Here is a 22,194-nt window from a genome sequence, read left to right as displayed (position 1 = left end):
TGATATGGATGATACGTTAATGGATTATGACGTATACGCAATGGTTATTCAAATACTTCAAATTCCATTGGCTTTCACATAAAAACAGGAAACAAAAACTCTCTACAGACACAGTGTAGCGAACTGAGTAAAATATATTATATTACACATAATGACTGAAATTATAGAATAGGAGAACTAGTAAAGGCCAACTCAAATATTCTGAGAGAAACCTAAACAATTAAAAAAGGAATTTGGCAAAAGATTTTAAAATCTGTATTTAATAGCAAACATTGTTTAAAAAAACTAAAATATCCAGGTGGTATCCTTATATTAAAAAATAGCACTTATGCGCCGTGTATTTTCAGAGACAAATACGATTATATGTGTTTATGAAATGATCTCCTTTTAAGCTGATTCCAAAACGTATAGTTCATTACAGATCGTCATTTTTCAATAAAGAATAACAATGTTAATAAACGATCCAGAGGATAATCCGCAAGTCGCTCAGGAATGTTCGAGCTTTGGTGCATTACATTATTAATTGTTTGGAAATATTATTACCTTAAGGTAAAAAAAAAAACATTTCTAATTTTTTTCATCAAGACCACATGAGCTTTGATAGAATAGGGATAAGTTCAAATGCACCATATATTTGGTTACCAGAACGTCGGTTGTTTATTACTGATGTAGTTTTACACAAGGCCTCAACCATTGTCTTCGGGAGAGCTGTGTTTTGTTTCCAAATCAAAAACACTTTTTACTTTATTTATACGGATAAAGCTATTAAAAACTCAGATCAAAACACACAATATTATTTTACATCATAGCCGACAAATTATTTTTTTCCTTTAAACTTTGGAAATTGACATTTTTATTTTAAAACAAATTCATAGCGCTATCCCCATCCCTCCTCCCCCCCCAAAAAAAACCCAAAAAAAATCAAATGGTTATTGCCATACTACAGTGATAATGGAATCCGGACGGACTGTAATAGGAAAATCGAGATAAAGGTGATCCTTATCTTTATATCAGCATATGGTTAGATATGGTATTGGAACAATCAATGGCAGGTAAATATGTAATCATTTTTATGGACTTATATTTCCAGCTATCAAAATGTCCGGACTCACAGATTTGTCCGTATGTCCGTCCTTCCACCCGTTACGTTAGATTTGCGTTTATTTGTATATGTTTGTTTGATTTTATACATGAAGATTGCATCACATTTGTTCAAAATTGTTACAAATGAATATTGTATGTATAGTATTAATCCACTGAAAATTAATGCGAATTAGACTTAACATAGAAGAAATCATATGAGTTCAATGTGAAATCGATGTTCAGGGGCGTAGCTAGGCCTGTTTTAGTTGTACGCAAAATTACGGCGAGGGGTCTTGGGAGGGGGGGGGTCGCTCAAGGCCCCCAGTGAGTCCGGTAAGGCAAAGCCCTGAGGGAAACTCCTGAATTTTAACGATTTTGGAGCCAGTTTTTTCAGAGCCTATACTACGTTCATGGTATGCATATGTGATAAATAACCTTTATTTCATCTTTAAAATGTGTGTTTTTGCTTTTGTTACTTTTTCCGAAAGTACGCAAGTGCGTATTTGCGTATAGGCAGCTACGCCCGTGATGTTACTTTCACGAATACTTAATCAAGTGAGGTACAATTTGCACGATTTTCATTTGACCTCTATCACACAATTAATTTGCTAGATTAAGGTGAATTCACGTGAATATAATTATGTGAAAAAAAGATATTCCTTTGCTCGACATATATGTTCGTTAAATAACACAATAATTCACTCCGAAAATAAAATGTTGACAAGGGCATCAATTGAATGAATGTCGTGTTTTCAAATTTGTCTCGCTTGTATTATGTCTGCATACTAGTATTTTATCACGTCATTCGAAATCTTTGAATATAAGATTTGAATTACTTTTTCGCCACACTGAATATTAGGCTATTTATGTAATTGCTTTACTTAATCACAGATAAAAGAGAATGTCAGCCCTTGCCAAAAGCATGCCTTCAGATTCGACTATGCCTCGAGTGTCTTGTAGCTATAATGTATACGTTACTCTCTCGATTACAAATGATACAATGGTAGTGTAATCTAATGAGTTCATTAACTAAAAAACTCAGTATGAATCAGACCTTCGATCAAACATGGCCAAAAAATAATAAGTAATTTTGATAACGTGTAAATTCGCAATTTGTGAAATTAAATTTAAGAAAAACTAAGGCCACATCAGCAAAAAATTGTTGACAAATATAAGAAATTATTTGATTAAATATACAGTTCAAATAACTAATTCGGGGACAGATAGCTGTTAAATTTCATTTTCTTTATACATTCAACCAGATATTTTCAAAACTTTTCCAGAATGGCGTGACCCCTTTGAATGCAAAAGTGCGATGAATCTACCTTGATTCGTGTTTGCATTATGCTGGGGAATGTAACCCCATGGAATTTGGAATAAAGTATAAATGCAGTTCCTTGAAGACATCACCTTAAAAGAATTAATCTATTTTTGTGAAACTTATACCATCATTGGAAGTTTAAATAAATTTAACCGCAGACTTTCAATAATAGATCACAATTTAATGAGCCTATTTTAAATCAACCGTTTGTTACTTAAAAAAAATCATTACATTCTCCAACTATCTACTAAATTCCATTCTCATTCGCATAAAATCCATAATTGGATAAGCATTAATATCGATCTGATCTCGTTCTTAAGAAGTCATTATTTTATGTGGACTGTATAACTGATAACCTATATAGAGCCTTTGGGTAGGTCAGAACATTCTATAAAAATAATTATTTCATCGTTTGTTTAATGCAGATGTCCAAGGAATAAAATTATGTGATACTGCATTTACAATTTGGAAGTATTTTTTTATTATAGTTTTAACCTTTTAAATAAACCCTTACGATATTTAAGTGGCACTTGTCAATTTTAATCAAATATATTCATTAATACAAAAATACCAATCATATAAATATTGCAAACTTCGGCATGCTGTACCCGTGTTCGAGGAGTAACCTCTAATTAGCAATATTAGAACCAAATACTTAAGAAGGTCAATGTAAAAAAATGCAAATTGTATAGAAAAGACACTGCAACCAAAATATGAAAATAGGAGGCAAATGCGGCATCGAGAATGACCATAATTTAGAAATGAAATAATGTGGAAACAAGATTGTGTTTTTAATAGTAAAATTACAAATATATCTTAATAGAGGCATTGTAAAACTCTATATTTCAAGTTGGCCCATCACGAAAGGACGCTTGTAGTCTAGTGCAATCGATTCTTTATCATAATGTAAATAATTATCTTTATATTTCCAATTTCTATACTACTGATCAATATTTTCAATTTCGTATAACCTAACTTAGTATCTTAGACACGCCCCAAACTTTACTTTAACAATGTTATCCCAATACTCTTAAGCATGCATGTAAATTACAAATTGTATGAAGCTTATTATTAATTCGTGACGTAGACAGTATTCATCCTCGTAAATACTGATGCCATATAAGATATAAGAATAGTTTTCAATTGTTGGTTAGAATATTTGATATAAACGACTATGAGTCGCTTTACGCTGCAACATAAACCATCCTCAAATGGCACATATTGCACGCATTTCTGGACAAAAACATTTCACCAATCGAACAGACCCTGATTTGTACTAGTCCATGAAATGACCATCAATGGGACAAAGATGATTCTTTACCAATTTCTATTGAATTCTTTTAGTGAACATTCAAATTAAAACCTTATGCTTCACACATAAGAATTCTAAAGACTTCATCGTCGTGAAGAAATGTAATTCAATTGTAATACAAGTTGTCAGAAGGTTGTGCATGTGGCGTTTTAGTCATATAATGGGTATACCGATACCAATCAGTTACAAAGATAGCAGGGTGTTTTTGTTTTTGCTTTTTATGTGTTAAATTTAAGAGATCCGGTTATCTATCACGTTTTCAAGTCGGAGCCGTAGTATGTCGTATTATAAATATAGTAAAGGATTAGGTACGATTAGATGTTTCTTTGGTCCTGCTCTTGATGTATAAATTCATAGTTTGTTTAAACATATGCATATCATTTTGAAGCTTAGTTTTGGTATTCTTTGAAAGGAATTCATTTCTTGAGAAATCGGTGGAAAAGGAAATCTATTGACCAAACTATACGACAAACGTGATGACTTTTCATTCAGAATTGTCAACTTTCCTTTAATCTGTGGCAACATCCCTTCGGCACCTGCGTATGGAGTGTTCATATCACAACTCATACGTTATGCAAGAGCTTGCCGAAACTACACAGACTTTTTGTATCGCGCTAGATCTCTAACAAATAGGCTTCTGGAACAGGGTTATGTTGCTACAAGATTGAAGTCATCACTACAGAAGTTTTATGGTCGTCATCATGAACTCGTGGATCGTTATGGTGTATCCATCAGCACCATGAAAACTGATTTATTCAACGGGTCATAGTTTTCCTTTCCTCGTTTGTCTACCCCGGACTTGACTTTTATGAGCAACTCGGCGGGTGTTTCTAGAAAAGCAGAGGACGCTTACCCTACCGGTGCACCTGGTCCATACTCCCAGTTTTTAGTGGAGTCCGAATTGCTTATTTGCTTTTGTTGCTTTGTGTGTATGATTTTAGTTACTTTATGTTCTTTGTTGTGTGTGTCTGTTTTCCAGGTCTGGTCTTTGTCCCTGGATTATATTCTTTTGATTACCGCTATAACCTTGGTTCCCTTGATTACTCTTGCATTTTTGTCAAATCCATGATCAAATATTTAATAGAACAGAACCGCTACCATACAAAGTTAGCATTGTGGTTACGGAAGAATGTTCGTAACGACTACGAAACTAACTTGTATACCACATAGATCCTCACACAGACCCAGCTTCGTGAGGTGAATAGGCGTTTATATACAGATACTGACCAATGTCTGTTTCATTAGATCTAAGGTTCGTCCCTCGTCTCAACTTATCAGAGACTCAAGAGAGCCTATAAAATCCCCATTCAGGTCAAGCATTGACAGAGTAGACGCTTGCTATCAAGATATTGAAGGAAATACATCCCACTCACCGCGACTTACGTATCAGACTTCAGCTAGAGTAGTGATCAGGATGCCAGGGGAAGCTTTCATTATGGTTAGCCCTGAGAAGTAGCAGTGTTTGATAGATCGTAGACATACTGAAATCTTTTATTGGGGTCGTGAAAGGAGCTTTTGAAAACCATTCGGGGTTCTAGGTAGTGCTAGAAAGCTGAAGGGACAACGTCCTCGTCTTAATAAATTTATCCGTAATGAGAACGCGAACCAGATCAAAATAGGGGAAAATCCTCACAACCTGAACAATAGATAGAATAGTGTTGTGTGTGAGAAGCATGTTCGGAAACGCGGAAGGAAGCTGTAAATCAAATTTTAAAAAAATATTCCGTCACTACGGTTCCAGTGGACAGGATTTTGAATTCGTGAATCGTTACGGTGTATCCATCTACACCATGGAAATTGATTTGTTCAACGTGTCATAGTTTTCCTTTCCTCTTTCGTCTACCCTGAACTTTACTTTTATGAGCAATTCGGTGTCTGTTTCTAGAAAAAAACAGAGGATGCTTACTCTTCCGGTACACCTGGTCCATGCTCCCAGTTTTTTTTTTTAGTGGAGTCCGAGTTGCTCATTTATTTTTGTTACTTTGTATGTATTATTTTTGGTAATTTTATGTTCTTTGTTGTGTGGGTCTCTTTTCCATGACAGGTATTTGTCCCTAGATTACATTATTTTGATTTCCGCTAGAATATTGCTTTCCCTGATTACTCTTTTAAAAATAAATCTATTATGGGCAGTTGATATACTCGTAGATTTTTGTTTGAAAGTATATGTTATATAGACTATAATTTGTTAACGAAACCGGGAAACAAAACCGTTTTTAATGAAGAACCTGTAAATTCTATCATATTTTTGTGTCAGTTTTTATCGGTAATGTTTTTTTTAGACCTTTGTTTAATCGATACCTTGCCTCTTGTGCACCAGGTGAGGTATTTTCTGTGAGGTATTTGTTAGGTTCATTATATTCTGACATTGTATTACAAAATCGGGAATAAACAGACCGGATTGAAATGTAAATACCCAGGAGGGTGCATCGAAATATAAGGTTCAAGATGAGGTTACATGTTGAATTGATACAACTTATTAGTAAATAAGTTGATTATTAATTGATATACAATCGGAATACCGATTTGTCTTCCGGTCGATTTTTTTTTTTACATTCTTACGTGACCGACTACATTGAGGGTTTACTACAACAAAAATAACGCAAGTTAATCATTCCTTCAATTTCTGTTTTCGCTTTATATATGACACTTTTTGTCACTAAACAATTCCCTGTTTGGAGATTATCTTCATCTCATCTATCCAGACACTACAGACACGCGTAAGTTCGTACCTTGACTTTCATCTCAAATCCATACCTACAAAATAAGACACATCTGTTTGTACTTGAATTATCTTCCATATATCAGTAGTTGATATTTCTTTGCACATAAGAAGATTTTTTTTGCCTTTCATTTCTTGTTTAAATGGCAGCTCTTAACGTAAACATGCTTTGTCATACAAAATAATATCACAATAATACAAGCTTATGATTATATTGAAATTATGGTATTATCCCATATAAGATACTAAATGAATAACAAAGACACAGCGGTGCTTCTATTGGAAAGAAATTGATCAGTATTTATCACACCCTGACGTGGAAAGTTGGTGTATGTATAGAGATAGGGGTATTTGGACTTCCTTTCTCCCTTCCGCTTCACTGAGGGTAACCCATCTCTTATCCATTTCTTATCCTACACCACTAAATAAAATTCAATGAAGTTTCGCTAAATATTTATTACATATTCCCATTGTGCACCTCCTATTTTTTTCATTTATGAAAATGGGGAAACATTTGTACATACACCACTGAATGGAATATAATGAAATTTGCACAGAAACTTTATTACATATTCTCGTTTTGCACATCCTGGCTTAGATTTTGTTAAAAAAAATAGAGCTGAAAAGATGCATCAAATAAAGGAGTAAGGGTTTCAGTTTAGTAAGCATTGTTCAGTTTTAATAGTTCCATTTAGGTCTATGGTTAATATGCATGTGGAGTGGAACATAGGGAATGGAGAATCGGGGATAGGGCAAATTTGGTGATGAAATAGTGCAATGAGAATGAGAGAGTGAGGGTGGAATATGGCAATGGGAATGGGTATATAGGGCAAATGGAATGGGAAGTGAGGCTAAAGCAATGGGGAATATTGGATTGGGCAATACGGCAATGATAATGAGTAAAGGGGCAATAACTAGATAGATTCAGTTTATTGATTGATTGATTTTAACTGCTTCGAATTTCAGACTTCTATTTCTAGAGCTTCTATGACCGTCTTAACCTGCCATTATCATTGGTTTTTTAATTTTAAAAACTACGTATTGAAATTACCATGCCATGAACTAAGAGACTAGCGGCGTAAATATATTAAAACTATTCGAAAACGTCAAAATTGAGCACGTAAGCGACAACTCCTATTTGTCTATCCTAGAATCAGCCACTGATAAAGTTCAGCATTTACCAAGTGTTAAGCAATCAATCTTAGCATGCTCCAAATAAACTTGGTATCAAGTGCTCTTTCGATTATTTGCAATTGAATAAGAATCACCTTATCAGTAATTCCAATGGAACCAAGCAACTTTGAAAAAAAAATCTATCAGATCCAAATAAACTCTTGATACGATAAAAGAGTTATGAACTCTACCATCTCTGGGACAGATACAGAGGTTGTGAAAAAGTGTTCTAGGTCATCAATTGCTTATTTTTGCCCAATAGTTGCGCAGTGTTTGTTAATGCAGCCGAAGAAATTTTCACACGAGAACAGGACATTAATAATCAGTCTTTTGAGAAAACCTACTAAAATTTTGTTGTCCTTTCTCAAACGGGAAGGGCATAGGATTGGGCAAATATCAGACCACTCTCCTACTCAAATTGCTCCAAAATTAGTTTCGCTATTTATTTAATGAGAAGTGCTGAAGCCTTTAGCTAAAAGCAAGAGGTATATCGCCTACCGGGATATACATGTATAAAGCCCCAAATTTTGTAAAAAATGGGTTGGGATCATTTTGCAAAATAAATATTGTAAACTTTCACTAAAAAAATCACTGCAAATAAAATCTACACGACCTCTCGAGTAGAAATTTGTTTGTTCCTAATGGCTTCCTGATTTGTATATTTGTACTCAACTAGCTTTTAGTGTCTGTTGTACAAGATGAAAATTACACTTCTCATTTCTAATCCACTAGGATGTTTCCTGTGTTCTTACTCATGTTCTGTGAAAATGATCATATTCTGTATGATTCAGGTATAAGCTAGAGAAGCGATACGTCAAAGAAGGTTTACATGTGTCTGCTAGGGAGAAAGCAAAGCAAGGAACGTGTGTCATTTATGATTATGACAAAGACAATGTGGTCATACATGTTGCAATCATATACATGTACAGGAAGTATTTTAGTTTGTGTGTGTGTGTGTGTGTGTGTGTGTGTGTGTGTGTGTGTGTGTGTGTGATAAAACACCCCTTTTAGATGAGTTTCTTGTTTTAAAGAATTAATTAAAAAAAAATTTTCACAAGATGTTAAGTTAAATGCTGTATTAGATTCAGCCATGTGCACAATATTCTGTGTAACAATCTTTTCGTGATGAGGAATTCGGAGATACATAAAATATTTGGTGTTTTCTGCTGTTTTTTTTTTTTTACACCATGTTTGATACCGATGTATAAGAACATCATACATAATATGCAGATCTTCTGTCAAACCACAAATCTTTCCATCAGAAGTGAAGTATCCAGTTAAGATGTGAACTTTAAACGCAGATGCACATTATGTGTAAGATTAAATCTTGCAGATTCCCGTCGAAACATCAGCGATATAACAACGATGTATATAACTTTAGAAAAGAGTCGTAATAAAAAATCGCAAGTAATGTTCTGAATGTTCGGCTTTGGACCGATAAATGACGAAGAATTCATGGCGTTACCAATCAACTGACAGTGCAGTAGATATATATATATAGACCCTAAAAATTGTTCTCAAAACATAAGAAAAAGAGCATTAAAATTTATATAACGTAAACAAATTCTAAAATATAAATTGGCTCAATCATATAATTTAATATAAGATAACGTGGCGGGAATTATAATAAATTCAAGAAAATCGACGGTGATTCATAACCCACGACACATCGCTAAAAAAATGCGCATGCGCACAATCTCAAGTTAGTTTTGATATTTTAGTTATATTCACGAATTTCGCCAAAAAGGCAAAACCCCAAAAAGAACACATTTAGACAAAGGACAAAATCATTGCCGATCCGTATAAACCATACGACAATATGAAGAAAAATTCTAAATGCAACATAGAGCAAAAACTATTCCGTGTCACCGGTGACAAAACGCATACCAACTAAATTTTGACCCGAAATCATGCCACTAATGTATTTAAATGGAGAAGCTTTTAGAAATGTTTAAGATGTGACCACTCGTCGGAAGCGTTTGTGCGCATGTACAAAAATAACCGTGAAAAGTCTATTCAGAGGAGTTCCGTATTATAAAAAATATGAAGTGCATCTTTATTGTATTGAAATTTGATTTAAAATGCTCAGTTGCTCTTGTCGTAATATCATGTTTTTAGGTTACAGACCACCAATTCAACCAATGAGCATTCGGAACGTACGCAAAAATAGTCCTACGCAGAAATTACCCCTGTTCCTCATAGTGCTGTGAAAAAAGTTCTCATCTTATTTAAAAAATTTAAACAGTTTCTGAAAGGAAAAACATTTCTGTACATTTTATAGGTGCATTTTGCTTCTTATGATGTGAAGCCTAATCTCCATAATGATTTTTAAATATACCCCTATCTTGTGAAAACACTGGGATTTCCCATGCTATTTATAGACCCTTCACTTCCGGTGACCAGTACTGCACTGCAAGTCTGCTAACCCCACATGCCATTCTGAGGATTGTGAGCTGACATATGTAGAATCATGCTGATATATAGTCCTCTGCAGGTTAAAGTTAAGGTAAAGTCCAGAGAAGCCATTGAATATTGTGAAATTAGCATAGAAGCCTATGGAAAGTGGAATTAGTGGTTTTTAGCCTGAAGATGAAGCCATGGCAAAATGAAAAGTTTCTTGAAATAGCTTTAAACTACTTGAAGATCTTGTTAACTTTGCCATGAGAGGAATACACTACAAAAATCCTTCAAAATATGCATTATTTAAGTTATAGGTCCAAATTATGGAAAATTGGTCTTTTTGGCTGATTTTTATGTCCTATCTTGTAAAAAGTGTAGAAAATTTAGTAAAAATATCAAATATTAAACTTTGAGGGCTATATTTACCTAAATATGGTGGTAGTAAGCACTTGAAATCAAGTTTTGTGTAGATTTGAGCAAAAATTAGGTTAGAAATGAGGAAAAACTCACTTTCATTACTGCGGTTAAGGCCATATCAACATTCCCCTATGGCAACATGGAAAATCCATTATTGAGTCCTTTTTTTGCTTTAGGTGCCCTTTACTGGTCATGTTTTAATGTGAAAACACTGTATTTACAAATTTAAAGCCAAATATATCACCTTTTGTGAAAATTTAAAGATTTAGGATTTTTGACATGTGATCAAGAAAAAGGGGGAGGCATGTCAGAAATAATTTTTTAAAAATAGACCAATTTCTCAGAAAATGATTACTTTTAAAACTATTTCTTCATTAATATTGTTAAAAAACAAGTTGTGATTGATATTTTTTATTTGAAAAGTCAGAAAAAGTTCTTTGCAAATATTTAATGCATTTAAGTATGGTAGAATATTGTCACTTTTTTGCTCGCACAACTTGGTTACCCTGTATTTAAAAATCAAATATTTAAAAAAGTGCTTGTCACATTTCACTGAAACTTTGCAAATGCATTCAGTATGTGTGTAGGAAGATACCTGTATAGTTATTTATTTTTTCTAAGACAAAAAGTGACCCTTTAGGTTACAGACCACCAATTCAACCAATGAGCATTCGGAACGTACGCAAAAATAGTCCTACGCAGAAATTACCCCTGTTCCTCATAGTGCTGTGAAAAAAGTTCTCATCTTATTTAAAAAATTTAAACAGTTTCTGAAAGGAAAAACATTTCTGTACATTTTATAGGTGCATTTTGCTTCTTATGATGTGAAGCCTAATCTCCATAATGATTTTTAAATATACCCCTATCTTGTGAAAACACTGGGATTTCCCATGCTATTTATAGACCCTTCACTTCCGGTGACCAGTACTGCACTGCAAGTCTGCTAACCCCACATGCCATTCTGAGGATTGTGAGCTGACATATGTAGAATCATGCTGATATATAGTCCTCTGCAGGTTAAAGTTAAGGTAAAGTCCAGAGAAGCCATTGAATATTGTGAAATTAGCATAGAAGCCTATGGAAAGTGGAATTAGTGGTTTTTAGCCTTAAATGCAGATCCTTTTTTAGAACATTAATCTTGCGCAAAACCTATATAAATGAACAACGTTTGTATAAATACTCCTTTAATTAGGAAATAAGATACAAAGAAACTCGAGTCAGATGTGAAATCGATCTTGTTTGCTGTCAAAGGTAATTCCCAAATCTGCCACCATATGACCAGTAACAATAGCGTTATCTGGTAATTCCGGAGAATCCAAGATTCTTTGAAAATTAAAGATGATTTTGGGAATTGCGTCTGATCGATATTTCTATAATTGCGGATGTCCACGAGTTTACAGCTGTCATTTGTGCTATTTTTCAGGTAATAATGAATTAGACTTCAAGCATCGTATGGAAAGTGCTAATTGCCGTTTCACTTGACGACAAATGGAAATACAATTACATGTGAAAATCTAAAATAAAATCTGCAAAGTGGCTTTTTATAGCGAATGATGTACGTCCTGTCGTATTTAATTTAAAACAATCTGCGTGACCTCAGAACGTTTTAATTCAGACCCAAAAAATAATTAGCATTTATGAAAACGACGGTTGTTTTACTTCAACATGGAGATTTTACAAATCAGTGTTTAATTATATTTATACTGTCACCTAAGCTTCATATAGATTATATGTGTTAAACTTCGTATTTGGATTGAGTTTCTTCAAATACCTGCAGGTGTCTACAAGACATCTGGATATCGCATAAAAGTTCGTGATTACTTTATTTCTATATATCTTGTCATGGATGTACGTATATCTGACACTGGAAGATAAAGATAGAATCTATCGCATTACCTGAAACAAAAGACACTCTAAGCCAGTCGTATTAAGCAGCCTGAAGTTAGTTGCTGGTCGTATTGATGAACGCAGTATAAACCCAGTGGACATTTCAAGCCGTTTTTATTAGATCATCAAGTCAATGTCTTCTTAACAATATATACATATAAATGACTGCATGACCACAAAGATCAAGAAAAGCAAATGGGCACAGAACCTTTGACAAAACAGAACTCTATGTATATGACTTGAAGACTGTATTAAGTGTTATGTATTTTCGACATATTTTATCATTGACAGAGGCAAAATGCAACAACTCGGATCCGATTTCGTTGTGCAGCGATACACACTCGGTTGGACTTTCCTTAAAGGCTTTGTCTCTAGGAATAATTTTCATTGTTTCCATGGTAATGAATGGGACCGTTTGTTTGGTGTTCTACAAGAAGTCTCAACTTCTCAGCGTTTCTAACACCTTTGTCCTCAACTTAATTTGTTGCCAGTTGGGTAAGTTTTTTTTATATCTGTCATTGTACACAGGCAAATATTTTTCACGTAAAATTCATGTTAATCGAGCTTCACATGAAATTCATGTGAAATTCACATGAAATTAACGTGATTTTCATGTGAAATTCACTAAAAACGAATTTCATGTGAACATTTCTTGTGAATTTTACGTGAAGGCTCCATTCACCCGAATTTCACGTGAACTCTGTCACTTAGTTTATTTGCTCAATTCAGGTGAAAATCATGTGAAATTCGTGTGAAAATCATGTGGAATAATTTTGCCTGTGTACGAAAGGGACAGCGGAAGAGACACACGTTTAAATAACCTGTCGTTTACAATTTTATTTGACTATTTGTACCATCAGAATCAATTGATAGACAAGATTTTCCGTATTAATTTTCCACAGTTAAAAATTAATGAGACACTGCAAATAAATATTTCAGGGGAAGAAAACTCTGTCAAAAACACCATTTTGTTTTATTTTCCCATAAAAAAAACAATCCAAACATCTCCAGTGATGCAGAGTTTTTAAATTTAGAAGACTTTCTTGAGTTAAATCATACGGTGTTATCAGGTCGGTGGATTTTTGACATGCATATTTAAGGTTTTCATTTTTTCCAAATTCTTAAGGCATGCGCGTAGCTGCCGTAGGCAAAAAAGCTTTTTTTGCCTGCGCTTAATTTTGCCATTTGTTTTTTAGGTGAAATACATCCAGGAGAGGCATAAATGATGCTCTAAAACGCTATCTCCGCGGAGCTTCGGGGGGAGGGGGGGCTTTGCCAGATCCCCTGCGGTAATTTTGCTTACACTTCAATTTGGCCTCAGCTACGCGCCTGTAAGGAGTCTTGAACTGTTTTGATTCTGTTCAATACTTGAATTTTGAAAGTACTTTTACGATATCCCAATCGTCAAAAGGAAATTAAAAAAGCGTCGAAATATCTCTGTACGATTTTTTCTTGGCATAATATAAAAAATGTTTTATCAATTATCACATTTTAGTATAGTACTGATGAATTAAAGAATGTCTTTATAATATCTATGTACGATTTTTTCTTTGCATAATGTAAAAAAAAAATCGTTTGATTAATTATCACATTTTAGTACAGTAACTGCTGAATTTAAAAAAAGTCTTTTTATATATGATCCAAGAACAAGAAGTTACATTCTCGTTGCCTTTAAAAATACGACGCAAACGTTAGAGAGCACAGACGATCTAGGATTTAAGAAATATACATGAAACCCCACAAACGCACAAAAGTTAAAAAAAATGTCTGATTAAGTCTTGTCATACGGATTATTCGAGCATTCGTCAACCCCTCCCTTTTGCAGAAATTTATTTCCCATGAGGAAGTAGGTTCTAGGCTATTTGCTCATTTTTGTTCATAATTTGCACGAAATAAAAAAGGTAGTTCCACCACTAAATCTGCAGTATAATTATATATAACTATTGTTACTATCTATTAACTCTATCAATCAGAGTTTTAAATTTAATTAAATAGACTTTGAATTTAAAGAATGCGACACTTCTTTGTCCTCGAAATTCAAACCATTATTGTCTGTTAATCTGTTTAATTCAACATCCATCAAATCCACCTTATTTCTTATTTGAAGGTATCATTTGTTGAACTGATATATTGCAACAGGAAAATTCTGCCTACCATTTTTGGTCTTCAAAGCATTTGAATGGTATAAATTTCCCACTTATACCATATATCACCCCCATTCCCCCTCCAATTCCCTCATCCCCATTCCTTATAGAAAATTCCCCACAGAAAAATCCGTATTCCCCCATATAATCCCTATTGCATACATGTATATCTTATCAAAAATTCATTTTATCAAGTAAAATTCTTATATTTTAAAATTCTTCAGAATTTAAACTGTTATTTTTAGTTAAATTTAATACATTTATATCAATAAATATTTTACAAACTAATTACCCCATCCCCCTTAGAATATCCCCATCCAAAATTTCCCATTCCCAATCCCCCATATACCATAGAATGGAAAGCTTTCCCAATTCAAATATTATACAACTAGATCTTAACATTTATTTCATTTTCATACTAAGTAGTACTCCAGCTAAGAAACATGCAAAAGGTGATTCATGGGTAAAAAGCCTACATTTTTAAAAATATTTTGTTCGAATTGCCATAGTGAACAGAAATTAACTTTCGGTTTTTCATACAACCCGTGTTCTTAGAAGATATTAATTATAAAGAATGCACTGTAGTTTCAAAACTAAGGGAGATAACTCTGTATATGACGCTCAATACAACAGTATCTATTGGATTTTCAATGTTGAGTATTTCTTAAGAGCAGGCAGATATTAATAATTACACATTTTATAATATAGACCCACAAACCAACTTAATCACAAAAATAAAAATATGTAGCCCTTTTTGGGGTGAATCGCATTTTTTCACATTTTGCATGATATTTATCTGGAGTGTTACTTAAAACCTATGCTAAGAAATCCTTTAGGCGCTTTTATTTTGATACAAATTTTAATGCTTTGTCGGAAATTGGAATAAAAATGCATTTTTGTTTAATAACGAGCATGTTTAATTTCCTTGGAAAATGGCGCTTACACTAATCACAAATATTTATTTGCCTTGTCGTCTAATAAAGTTCCTCAATTAGTAATTCCTTAGATATGTTAGTCATGCAATTGCAAATATCTGTAAATGCACGGAGCATTCGTATATGACAGCAACAAATGCATGGTTTACAGCGAATATTATATTTAACTTCAGGTAATAGTGTTCAGTCTGTCTTGATTAAATAACAATCATCTGATTATCCGAACTTACTTTAATAGTTAACTGAACAACTACAAAGAAATTTAAACTTATTTTTAAACTAAAATCAAAACAAAAAATACCAACTCTTTTCCAAGTTTCCAGAACTATAGTTTTAACATTCTAGCTATAGCAGAATGTAATTGTATTTAAGTAGTTGTCTTTGTAATTAAGTTGTTTTATGGATCTATACTATGAAATGTGTAATTATTCATTCAAGTCTGCCTGCTCTTAGGAGATAATCAACATTGAAAATCCAATAGGTTCTATCGTATTTGAATGTCATTTACAGAGTTATCTCCCTTAATTTTGAAATCTACAGTGCATTTTATATAATTTGTATCTCCTAAGAACACGGGTTATATGAAAAACTGAATGTTAATTTCTGTTTACTATGGCTATTCAAACCAAATATCAAAAATAAAAATATGTAGGCTTTTTACCCATACATCACCATTTGCATGACTCTTAGCTGGAGTTCTACTTAATTTTTAACTTAAGAGACCTTCTGTCTTTTGTGATTCAAGTTAAACATGTATGAGCTGAGCTTTTTTGTCCCTAAAAAAATTGGGCCTTACATGTCTATTGATACTACTTCGTATTTTTTGCCAGTATACCATAGGTAGCCGAAGTTGAATAAAGTATTGAACAATCTATGCCATTTTAGAGGCTTGATCGAAAGGTACAAAAAAAAAAATAGACCAGAATACCATGCACGTAATAACTAGTGTGGTGGAAATGACCTGTTTACACTAGATTTGTCATTGTGCATAATGTTTAACCGGTGTTATTTCTGGTTTTATGGGTTAAATACATTCCGTTCTGCTCTAACGAGGCAATGTAATAACGTAGTTGTTACGTGATCATGTCACATAGAATCTATAGATTTTTTTTAACATACATTTTATTTTAAGTAAATTAAATACTTCTTGTTGTTTTCCAGAATTGATTAGCATTTTGTTTTATCTGGATGCCAAATAAATGCCATGTTAAGAGATTCTAGAAATGAAATTAACAAATACCCTCACTCATTGTTTGTTTTGATACGAATTTTTCAAAGGAGCTTTGTAACAAATTCTTCCTCGACACCCCCTCCCCCCTCCCCCATAATTGGTTTGAATTATTTTGGTTATTTTATTCACTTTGTTGTGTTTGTTTTGTTCCATGTCTGGTCTTTGTCTCTGGATTTCATTCTTTTGATTTCCGATAAAATCTTGGTTCCCTTGAAAACTCTTAAGTACAAACTCTAGATTAAAACAGCTAAAGCAATACTAAAACTTTACAGGTGCGGACCGTAGTAGTCCAAGAGAGCTACTTTTGCTCATCTTTGAAAAAAAAAAGCTAAACAAAATAAAACAAAAAGGCACAATTTTAACAAACTTTCCTAAAAACAGCGATTTTAATTTTGGAATTTTCTAAAATTGTCGATTAATTGATCGTCCTCTTATACATGAACTGGCTACATCAGATTACACTTTCAATGTGTTTGTATGGCATAACAAATATTAAAAGAAAGACACAATGGACTTCGAACTGAGTTTTTTTTATTGAAGTTATAGCAACAGGTTTGAATTAGTCACGGAAACTCCAGCACGGGCTGACCTATTTGCCTGAGTTTTTTTTTATTGAAGTTATAGCAACAGGTTTGAATTAGTCACGGAAACTCCAGTTGTTTTACCACGGGCTGACCTATTTGCTGCATTATTTTTACTCCGAGCGATATCGAGGGGTACGATATCGGCATAAATGGTCAACGCTTGGTAAAAAATGATAAAGTGGAGTTTCCGTGATTTATTTCGATTCTAAGTGGACAATTACGGTACTTTTTTTTTACAGATTTGTGATCTATTTCGGTAACTTTAGACCCGCTATATTTGTCTATACATGGCTGTACACTTGTCGCTATGCTAGTTGAAAGGGTCGCTAGTGAAACTAAGTGCTTTGTATTATTTATAATGAAGAAAAGGCGAATTAAGTAGAACGATGTTAAATATGGCAATATTTGTTTATATTATAAGGTCACTGGTTTGACACATGGACAGGTACAACGTTTCATTCATTGACAATTGTTATTGTTTGTTTTCATACACGTTGGCGCACGCAGCGAGTGCTGCCGTGTACGTGTATAAGTGAATTTTACGAAATATAATACAACTTTCTAAAAAAATGTATTTTCATCAAATATGAATTTGATACATGTTCATTCACGCTACTGAAATGAATGAAAACAGCTGATACATGTCGGAATGTTACGTGTGTTTGTTTACATGGTTTAAGATGGGTAGTTATTTACGCACACACAAGCCACGCCCAATAAGTCGCGTGCTGCTCATATAGCAATCGAAAATCAACCACAGTTGCGGTCTCAAAGCTCTTTAAGGACGTCAAATTAAAATTTTCAATAAATTTCAACAGCTAGTATAATGTGAATAAATGTATCATGCTTTGTAAAAAAACAAATAGGCGATTTTATAATTGTGTATTCTTTATCTTTAATAGTTCTCTGCATCTTCGTCTTGCCTTTCACCATATCATCGGTATTCTTGTCAAAATGGGTCTTTAATGACGTATGGTGCCACATCGAAGGTTTCATCTTGACCACATGTGTTGTTGCTACTCAACTTTCTTTGACAATAATTGCTGTGGACAGGAACTATGCTATTATTAACTCCCTACGATACCCATATGTCTTTACACAAAAGAGATGCCACAAAATTATGATAGTAGTGTGGATACTGAGTGTGTGCGTAAGCATACCACCACTTGCTGGCTTTGGGACGTATCGATATGCCGAAGACCAGAACACGTGCACAATCGACTGGAATTTTTCTTTGAAGTTTTCTATTATGTTTCTAGGTCTATCATTTCTGATTCCATTGTTAATACAATCATGGTGTTACCTTGCAATATTCAAGGCAGCCATTAATCACACAAAACGAAGTATTCGAGTGTATCCGTCGATGTCTACAACCGCCTCAAATATTAATAGGGAGTACTCGAGTAGTGTTTCATCTGCGGAAATCACTGAGATATCCACCAGCGGAAGTTATGTAGCTTATAAAAACATGGAATGTAAAGCCATCAGGACAATTATGTTTATAGCTTGTTCTTATGCCATATGCTGGATACCATATCTTGTTAGTGCTATTTTTGGTATCATAGGTAAACATGTCACCTATGACGTTGGGAGTTTGACAGTTGTTATGGTTTTCTTAACACAAGTATCGATCCATTGATTTACGCTTTCATGAATAGAATTATGCGGTATGAGATTTATAAGTTCTATTGCGATTCTCTAAACAAAATGTCAGAGAAATCTTCTTACGACGATAGTGAGGATGGTTTATCGTCAACAAATATAACAATGTCGTCCTCGCGTAATAGTAGAATCAATTCTCTGAAATCGCGTGTTGTAAAAAGTAGTACACCGGGTAAGATCGAAATGACCCCAATACAGGAAGAAATGGAATCTGCTCAAGAATTTCTCCGCCAAAGTAACTCTCTAAATGAGATTTTACTAACTCCGCACAATTTGAAGTTAAACAAAAGAGAAAGTAGCAGGAACAATACACATGTCACAACTGTTGAAGTTCATAATCAAGGATGTTCTTTAAAAAGACAAGAAAAAGATTCGAAATATTTCAGATCAAAGTCGGAAATATGGTCAGCACGCGCAAAGAAAGAAATTCTTGTTTCAGAACGAGACTCGTTTTTATTTTTTAAATTAGCAGATGGACACAGAAGGAGATCTATATCTATGCCCTTAACAAGGAACAAAAAAATGCGCATCAAGACCATTTGTGACCAAACTTCGCCGTCATCTGCGCGATTACATAACGAAGCTAGCTTTACCTTGGACGATATTGATATAGTAGCAGAGTTGTCAATAGATGTAAGGAAAAAAAGAAAAGAAAGCAAAGATAGTTTGTTGACAGAAGCAGAAAGACACAGTGACAAGGGAGGTAGATCTTGTTTTTCTGCTTAGATTACAATCAAAAGTTAAAAGCAGCTTTCTTCGTCGGTAATACGATATGGGCGGTTCAGGTTGCCCTTAAAAGTGGATTCTCAGCATTGCAGGAAAAGGTGAATGATATATACAAGGTTTTCTTCTAGGGATATTAAAGCCTTCTGCACCGGGAAATACGAGGAATCGAACGTTTGCTGTCATAGGGAACTCGGATAGCTATATGTTAGTTGATTTTTTCATATGTCTTTAAATTTTTTTTTTTGCGTTTTTGGTTAAGGTATGGAGTAAAAGAAAACATATTTAGGGTGAAATAGTGAATGGTTTAATAGAAGAGAAGCCTTAAGGATATGAGTTGACACTAGTATTAAGCTTATTCTTGTATTTTATGTTCATTTTAAAGATGTTAAAGTTGAGCAAAATTTGAGGACTTGTGATCACAAAAAATATATACCTAAGAAAAGTATGAAATAATTTTAATTTATTATTGCAAGCTTTCATCGTTGAGATTGTGTTTCCTTTCAAGCACAAATGCAATTATATTTTTTATTTTATTTTTTTTTGGTTGTTATGTAAGAAAAACTACGTTTCAATAATGATTGAAAGTGCCAGTATAAATAACAATGATTTTTTGCATTTATGGCAATAGCAAAAACAGAGTATAACGAGAATAGGTATGGTGTACATGTCAGAGAGACAACAACCTTACTGGGATGAAAATGCCGGCCCAAGACCACCAATGGTCTTAAATGAACGACGAGGAAATTTTCATACCACAGGAAAGGCTGCAGCTGGCCTCATAACACCAATATACACAAGTACATCGAAAGAGTTGCCCCTATATACTCAAGTAAAATAAAAATAAAAAAAAAGGTGAAAACGAAACAAGACATACAGAGGCAAAAGGTTCCTGACTTAGGATAGGCGCAAAAAATGCGGCAGGGTTATAGAACTTTGGCGTGATCACAACCCTCCCCTTTAAAATCTGGTCACTGTAGAAAAAATATTACACAACTAAACATACCTAAAATCAGTTCAAAAAGGTCTGAGTCCCTTGTTACATTTCTGACTTTACAGTTGTCGATATGGATTAATTTATTCTCGATTATTAAACTAGCCAAGCAGTTGTGGTTCCGGTCGAAAAATACACAAGATTATAAAAAAACATAAGGGAAACTATGAAGTTTATCTTATTTATAAATGTCAGTGATGTCTCTCCAGCCTCACTGTGAACAGAATCTATTTTTGTTACAAAGATAAAATCATTTCCATGATTTTTAATCGATGTCTCGTCTCCAGAGAGATTCGAGTTCGCAGATGCTGTTTGGTCAAAATACAATTGGACGATTTACAGTTGTGTAATTGTGTCTTAATGTCTATAAAATCTCAAGATTTCAAGATTTATTAGTGAATCTCAGACATAATAAGTATGTTACATGAGTATACAGATACAAATAAATATTACATCAAATATATCCATAAACAATTATTCAGTACAAATCATATGTTACTGTATATACTGCAGATTTTAAATATGTGCACTTCGTTTATGATTAAATGGGCAATTGAAAATTTAATACAGAGATGACGCCTTCGTTTTGAAAAACTAGGGAAACAGAAATCAGAAAATAAATTTTCATGCTTTTAATACAGAGACTTGCCGTAATATCATACGAAAATTTATTTTTTTTTGGTGTGAGAAATTTTATAATCAACAAGCTAGTGTTGTAGATTCTGTTTCTCTTAATCTTTCTTCTACCATCAATTAAACACAAGTGATGTTAGATATCTTGTATATGAATGATTTAATGCTATTTTATTTTAGTTATCATATTGATATGAAGTCTTTATTCAATGGCCGTGTTCTGTAAACTTTGAGAGAGTTGTGGTGATGTGAAAGCATTAAAATATATAATGGACGGATGCTATTTGAGTCTCAATGGGCATGGGGTATAATTGATATTAATATGGCATTGTTTTGTTGAATAAACGAACATTTGTGTTATTATTTGTGTGTAGTACATTTGTAGTGTGTTAAATGTGTATATACCTTTGTTGGTAATAGATGTTTTATGTGCTTTAAAATTGTTTTTATATCAGATGGCAGAGTTTAGTGTTATGAATGGACATTAAAACCTGGATGCAAAGGATTGAATGTCGGAGAAAATCGTCGACACTACTTTAAATCGTCTCATTGTTGCTAGTACCATTACAATCACTTAAAAACATATTAGTATTCTACTGTTATTGTGGGTTTAAGAATAAATCGCTCATTCGATCGTATATGGTTCCTTTGGTTATATGAATAAGAATGTTGTATATTTGCCTCAGTTAACTGGTGAATGGGTCGTATAATATTACAATAAATTTGAATAGTTGGGCCTTGCCTGACATATATTTTTTATATATTTAAAGAAAAGGTAGACCTAGGGTAAGGGACACAACTGTTACAAATTATTGGAACGTTTGTATTCACCACTTTACATCAATCTTATGTAAGCATTAAAGTAACTGGGACTGATTTCATTCTGTTTCAAAGGAAAGTTTGAAAGTCTTTGGTGAAATTGAATATGATACAAGCATATCACTAATTTAAGAGTTATTGCCCTTACCCTAGG

The 22,194-nt window shown here is 33.6% G+C and overlaps 1 pseudogene across 1 annotated transcript; it reads left to right on the top strand.

Annotated features, from left to right (window-relative positions):
* Positions 1-912: 912 nt before the first annotated feature.
* Positions 913-21,009, top strand: LOC148601459 (histamine H2 receptor-like; annotated as a pseudogene). Its single transcript, XR_015917205.1, has 3 exons — positions 913-1,052; positions 11,852-12,810; positions 18,112-21,009. The product of XR_015917205.1 is annotated as a histamine H2 receptor-like (transcript).
* The last annotated feature ends 1,185 nt before the right edge of the window (positions 21,010-22,194 follow it).

This window comes from Perna viridis, chromosome 12, assembly GCF_037379345.1.
Source record: "Perna viridis isolate PV_CMFRI_1.1 ecotype Kerala chromosome 12, ASM3737934v1, whole genome shotgun sequence".
NCBI classification, from domain to species: Eukaryota; Metazoa; Mollusca; class Bivalvia; order Mytilida; family Mytilidae; genus Perna; species Perna viridis.
Note: the sequence above shows the minus strand (reverse complement) of the source record. Positions and strands in the feature narration are given on the sequence as shown.